This window comes from Theobroma cacao, chromosome 7 (assembly GCF_053813885.1).
Source record: "Theobroma cacao isolate CCN51 chromosome 7, ASM5381388v1, whole genome shotgun sequence".
Lineage (NCBI taxonomy): Eukaryota > Viridiplantae > Streptophyta > Magnoliopsida > Malvales > Malvaceae > Theobroma > Theobroma cacao.
Window position 1 is genome coordinate 15670518 of NC_142645.1, and position 7131 is coordinate 15677648.

The following is a 7131-nucleotide window of genomic DNA, read 5'->3' on the forward strand; positions in this document are numbered from 1 at the left end:
TACAGTTGGCTTCGATATATGTAGGAACGATGTGCCATTTGAACTTGTGTAAGGGTCAATATGTATGAACCTAATTTGACTAGCCAATGTATGGCCTTATGAACAATAGTATGGACTGTGAGCCAAGGATAATGTAATATATTTGAATTTGTTATGAATATTTGATTATAAATCTCTTGGTATTTGTGTTATATGATTTTGAACTTTGAGGCTTGCTTGCATCCAAGTTTAAGTCTAGTGGCAATTTGATAAAAAGTAAGAAGGTTACAAAACCATCAAGGAAACAAGCCACAATGTAGTGTCAAGGAGATAGAGCATTATGTTTTTCATGTGGTAAGAGGCAAAGAGAGCAATGTCCTTGAGGATTCACCTATTGTTACTTATGTGGGTTGACTTGTCATTTTTTAGAGATTGTCCTAATGGTCGGAGGACTTAAGGCTTGACACAAGGATAAACACAAATAACTTGACCTACCCCATCTGTAGCTGCTCATACCAGTAGAGAGGTTAAAGAAGCTAATGGTCTAGGTGCTGGTAGTTCATCCTAGGGCAGTGGATTTCGAGCCTAAGCTGGTCGAGGACAAGCCACAGTTTATACTCTGACTTAGCAGGATGCATAAGCATCCAATGTAGTTGTTACAAGTATACTACCTATTTGTTCTATTGATATGATAACTCTATTATATAGAGTTATTTTGATACATTTCATGGGCTTAAATAACTAGACATTTGAGATTTTATGTTCGGATTTTAGCATTTTAGGTGTTTTTCTAGTTTAAGTTTGATTACATGTTGAGTATGTAATTTAAGTTATTTGAGTTTAATTTTATATTGTTTTGTTTTAAATTACTTTAAGACTAGTATTGCTAATTTCTCTTAGTACTTCTATAGGAAATTTGATGAAAAAGGCTCATATGATGAAAATTTGTGCAAGTATGATGATGGCTTCATTCTTATATGTTATTATATTTTAATGATATCTCTCTATACAGAACTCGAAATGAGATAATTCTTAGACCATTAGAATTATAAAAAGAAGGGCAACAACTTTTATGTTTACTGCATCACCCAATTCTTATTGGTTTAGGGTCAAAATATTTGTGCAATTCAAAGCACTGTAATAGTATTCATGGACTGAACATGATGCAGTATTTGAGGTGTATCTTTCAATACAAAAGTCCAATTGATGTGATTCTTGAGCCATTGGAAAGTTAAGAGAAGGGCTAAAACTTTTATCTATACCATTTTACCTAGTATAGAATAGATCAAGGTGAAAATTATGTTCAAAAAATTCCACAATGCTAGAGAATCATGGCCATGGAATTGAGCTAGAATGGAGCATCATACATTTTACTGAGAGCCCAGCATCATGGCACTGAAAAAGTAATATCATGGTGCTCCCAAGGCAAAACTTCAATGCCACAGTGCCAGGAAATCAAGGACATGGCACTAAACAATTTTCCAAAAATAAAAATTTGACGAGATTTTGGAAATTAGGTTACTTGGAGCCTATTTGAAGGACCTTTTTCTAGAGATTTTAAGGGGGAGGCAACAAGCAATTATTTTGGAGAATTAAAGCCAAGAACAAAGCAACAAACAAGAGAATTTGAGAGAGAATTGAGATCACAAAGCTTTAATAATTAGTTTCTTTCTCTACTTTAGTGTTTTTCTTATTTTCTTTGACTTAGATTCATGGCTAAACTTTTTTGGATATTGTTGTTATTAGATATTATGAGCTAAACTATTGTTTTAGGATTGTGGTGGATTTTAACATGTATTTTGAATATTAGTTTTTCTTTTATTTATCATGAATGGGTGTGGTTTTGATTATTTAAATATGTTCTTAATGATTTCAATTGTCTAGCCAATAATTAATTGATTTGTGAATCTAATTGAGACTTGACAGAGAGATTTTAGATTGGACTAATGTTTGAATAGTGTATGTTCACGTCACTTAGGTGATTTGATTAGCGATTCAAGTAGACATATGCCAATTGCCATTAATAGCCACATTAGGACACTTGCTTAATGAGCTTAATTTAATTGATTCCTATAGACATATAGTGAACTAATTAAGTTAGGTATTTGTACAAGCAACTCGATGGAGACTTGACCGTAGCTTTAGATTCTAGGCTAGTAAAACAACCTAGGAAAGATAAATAACAAGAAAAGCTAGTATCAAATGAAATATTAAATGAACCCATAATCTTAGGTCTTTAATATACATTTTTTCTCAACTTATTTAGTTTGTTAGTTTATTTAGTGTTGACATTTAATTGTTCTAATTAGTTTTTTCTTTAATTTTTAGATTAATTAAATAAGATTAATTTGTTTTATAATTTTAGTACTTAGTGAAACTTTAAGAACAAATCTCCGTGGGAATGATATTCTACTTCATCACTATATTAATTGTTCAATACATATACTTGTGTGTGCAAATTCGACAACATGTTATTGGTGCCGTTGCCGGGGATTTTGTTTTCTTTATTATTTGCTAATATTAAAATTCAACAAATTGGTCTTACTTAAAGTTTTGTTTCTTTGTTTTGAAGGTGTGTTCAATCATTGTATGAGAAGAGCAAAAAACTTTAAGATATTACCATGTGATTTAGGGATTGAGAGACCATTTTGCAAACTGCGATGAGAAAATCAACAAGGTTTTGCTCCAATACATAGGATGGCTGATCAACAGGGTGAACAGCAAATCCAAGAGTGTGTAGTAGCTGACAATCATTGCTAAAGGGATTATGCTATTCCTTTGGTACAAGGAATTCCATCGAGCATTCGACTGCTGATAGTTCAAGCAAACAATTTTGAGATCAAGCCAGCCATCATCACCATGATTCAAACTTAAGTCTAGTTTGGGGGTCTTCCAAGTGATGATCCAAATGGCCATATATCAAACTTCTTGGAGATTTGTGACAGTTTCAAGCACAATGGTGTAACAGATGATGCAATTCGGTTTAGGCTTTTTTCCTTCTCCTTGAGGGATAAAGCTAAGGGATGGCTAAATGCACTCACTACTGGCTCTATAACAACATGGGATGATCTTGCTCAAAAATTTCTTACCAAATTCTTCCCTCCGGTTAAGACAGCAAAAATGGAAAATGACATCACATTATTCTTGCAACAAGAGTCGGAATCATTTTATGAAGCTTGGGAAAGATATAAAGAATTGCTTAAGTGTTGTCCCCATCATGGTCTCCCAAAGTGTCTTCCAGTTCAAACTTTTTAAAATGGCTTGAGTGGGAATGTTCAGACTACCATGGATGCTACTATAAGAGGAGCTTTAATGGCCAAATTGATAAATGAGGCACATGATTTATTAAAAGAGATGTCTGCAAACAATTACTAGTGGATAGCCTAGTGATCACTGCCAAGAATAGTAGTTAGAATTCTTGATGTTGATGATATGACAACGTTATCTGCTCAGGTAGCAACTTTAACTAAGACTCTAGAATCTTTTTGTATTAATAGTTTGTAAAGTCCTTTTGTAGCTTGTGAGTTATGTGGAGATAATCATGCAAGTCATTAGTGTTTAAGCTCAATAGAGACAGTGCAATTTGTGAGAAATAGATAGCAGAATAACCCCTACTCCAACACTTACAACCCAAAGTGGAGGAATCATCCCAATTTCTCTTAGGTTAATAATCACGATTTGTCTTCAACTCCAAGGCCAAATGAACCTCTAGGATTTCACTAGCAAGCTTGTGCACCTATTTCAAAAAAGAAGCCAGCTGTGGAAGATCTACTAAGGTAGTACATGGCATAGAATGATAGCATTATACAAAGTAAAATTGCCCTCGTTTAAAGTTAAGCAGCATCAGTTCCAAATCTTGAGACTCAAGTTGGTCAACTTGCTAAAACTTTGTAAGACAAGTAAAATCCTATGTTTGAGAAGGTCTTATTCGGTCACTGTTAGAGGCCAAACACTTAGGTGGTTGAAGATTTGACAAATCGTAAAGTAAAAAAGTAAAGATTTTGATTGCAAGATTTCATATTGACTTATTCTCTTTTTAGGTTTCTTGCTTCATTACAAACTTTTTTGGATTTAATTGGCTCTTGATTACAATATCTATAGCAAGGTATGTAATACTTAAACTTATGAATGTTCATACTTAATTTCAAAATTACATGAGAAACACAAACATTGATCCACTGGGATTTGGTTGTTTCTTTTATTAAACGTAAATTTTATTTTTCCGTTATGTTATGTTTTGAATTTCATGATTCATTTCGTGTTTAAGCATAAGGTCAAATCCCAGCAAAAGGTCCTGAGTCGAATGTCAAGCAATAAGCACAAGAAATCTCACATCTGAAGATGCTTTACTTGATCCCCATGGCTTGGTAGTTGATCTTCAAGGCTTGGTAGCCGATCTTCAAGGCCAAAACTTCAAAGTTACACGCTATCTAAAACTAGATCACGTAAAATAAGTTTATGCTTGACTATGGAAGCCCTAATTCAAGATGTTTAAACAACATAGTCGATCTTATGAGCCTTGCAATCAATTTGCAAGCTCAGTAATGGGCAGATAGAATTCAAACTTGTTTCTAACGGCTCCAAATCTCCTTGCAAGTATAAGATGTCTTTTTTTGCTCATTTTGAAGCAAGAAAATATAAAGAAACACTTGGAAAACCTAGAGAGATAATTCAAAATCCTTATTCCTCTCTAGACATCATCGTAGTCTTCCCTAAAGCATTCAAAGCCATTCAAGCTCATTCATTTGCAAATCCTTAAACTGATATTTGTGATATTTTTTTTTCTCTTTGTACACTAAAAGCTTAAACTTTTAGTACCTGGCCTTTGTGAGGCAAATCATTGCTATTATTCCTTTGTACACACATTGGTAAAGGTTCTTGTCAAGCTTGACTCTACAATATGTTTATTTGCCATTCTTACATAAGAATACATGTTTGCTTATTTGGGTACCTTGAAAATCGTTAAAGGATGGTATTGTACCAAATGGTACAATTAAGTTGAATTAAGCCTTGAACTAGTATGAATAGAGATTTTAAGATAAAATTAAGAATTTTAAAACCCCAGAATGACTAAAAATGGTGATTTGGAGTTTAAGGACCGATTTGGAGTCAAATTGGAATTTTCATGACCCATGGGCAAAATGGTCATTTTACCACCCGAGGTTAAAATTGGAATGTTGGAAGAAGTTTTTGATCAAGATTGACTATTTCAAACATAATTTGAGTTTGAGAAGTGAAGAATTTTAATTTCGAAATATTTTTCGAGCAAAAAGGTAAAATAGTCATTTTACGACCTAGGGGCAAAATTGTAATTTCACACCACCCAACACTTGTCCAGCACATGGATTTTACCCAATATTATCATGGAAAATTGAGGAAATTTAAGGGGTGGAGAAAGATTGCTTAATGGCTAAGTATGACACATGGACCAATGGAATGGTGACATGCGTCAAAATCTCATCCATTCATTATTTTCCTTGTAAATTAGCACAAATTCAGCCCATTTCTCTTCATTATAGCCGCCCATAGCAAGAACAAAGGGAGAAAAGAAGAACACAAACCCTAGGTGGAAAAATTTAAGGGAAAAGTGTGAAAATTCAAGTAATCAAGTAATCAAAGGTAAAATTTCTTGATTTCGACTTGTGATCTACCTTTCCCATGCATTATTTTGCATTTTCCATGGTTGAATCACAAGATATCATGAAGGATTCATGGCTAGCAGAATGGGTATGGAGAGAGAATGATGTTGGATTGATTTGATTTCAAGTTATGTTAGTGTTTTTAGTTAGTTTACCATGTCTAGAAGCAAAACAACAAGAAAAGAATTCATTTTCCCCATCACCCATTAATGGCCGAACCTACCTTGTATTGAGTAAGGATGAATTTAATTTTTATTTTAAGAGAATTGGTTAGAAAATGATGAATTATGGTGTGGAAAAGTAGTAGGAAAAATCACGGTGTTAATGCACCATTACTGACCGAAAATTCCAAGAAGAAAAGGGAAGATGGTTTTGCCAAATTTTAGGTTATTTGACTTATGTTTGGTGAATTAAGGTATTGGAAAAGAAATGGAGAATTTGGAGCTAAATTGGACGCGTTGGCCAATTAATCGGGTGATAAGACGAATTAGGCCAATATCGATTTCATTAGGGACCTAAATGAATTTGTGTAGAATACCGTGTCTAGACGGTAATCTAAACAATTTGCATCCCATTTCATACATTAGTATAAAGCCTAAATTGGTTTTATAACAATTTAGCGCAATGTAGTAAATGGCTTATTGTGCATTATGTCTAGGTGGTGAGCATTCTGGCAAAAGTAAAGCGATAGTACCCGAGGAATCAAGAATCAGAGTACTTGGAATTCGATTCCCGAAATAGTGAGTAACCTTACTATCGTCTTAATTATCTAGAGTGGTTTTTATTCGATTTTGTGATTTTATGGAACATGAGTTTAAATGGTAAATTTTTAAGTTTTATAAACAAAATATGTTTAAATAAAATGATTTCATAAATGGTCTTAAAATTGAATAATGGCTTTGAAAATAGAGTAATTGGAGACCATTTGATGTATTGTGAATTTATGGTTCTAATTGATTGGCTGATGACAATATTGGCATGAATGGCTGAATTGGTATATGTGTTGAAATGTATATACTGTTGTTTGCCTTGATAGGCTGGATAATGATAAATTGCCATGTCATGCTGTTGAATTTTTATTGAATTGGTGGGATATTGATTAGCTTACTGCAGTGGGCGGATTTTCGTAGACCAGCCTATTAGAGTGGCATGGTAAACCCCGTTATATTCTTACCTCAGTATGAGAGGCGCGGGTGGATAACTCCTAAGGTTAACACTTTAGAATTCACTTCATGCTAAACCACCACGTGAGGGTGAACTCAGCCAATGCCAAGGAACGACTATGTTTTTAAAATAAAAACATGATTTATGCGTACATGACTTTTTAACAGCCTTGGCGGACTCGGTTAGGATAGCCCTCGATGAAGGCATCCTTGATAACTGGGTATGAGAATGATTTTGGCACGAGCCAAAGCTTTTAAGAAATTCATAAGCCATGTTGATTACTCGATTTATATGAATTGATTTTACTTGGTTGAAATAGGTTAAAAATTAATGAATTACAGTATGTTAA

General features: G+C 33.8%; 1 non-coding gene across 1 annotated transcript; it reads right to left on the bottom strand.

Annotated features, from left to right (window-relative positions):
- Window positions 1–3096: 3096 nt before the first annotated feature.
- LOC148761741 (small nucleolar RNA R71) lies at window positions 3097–3203 on the bottom strand. Its single transcript, XR_016027674.1, has one exon. It is a non-coding gene; the product is annotated as a small nucleolar RNA R71 (small nucleolar RNA).
- Window positions 3204–7131: the final 3928 nt, after the last annotated feature.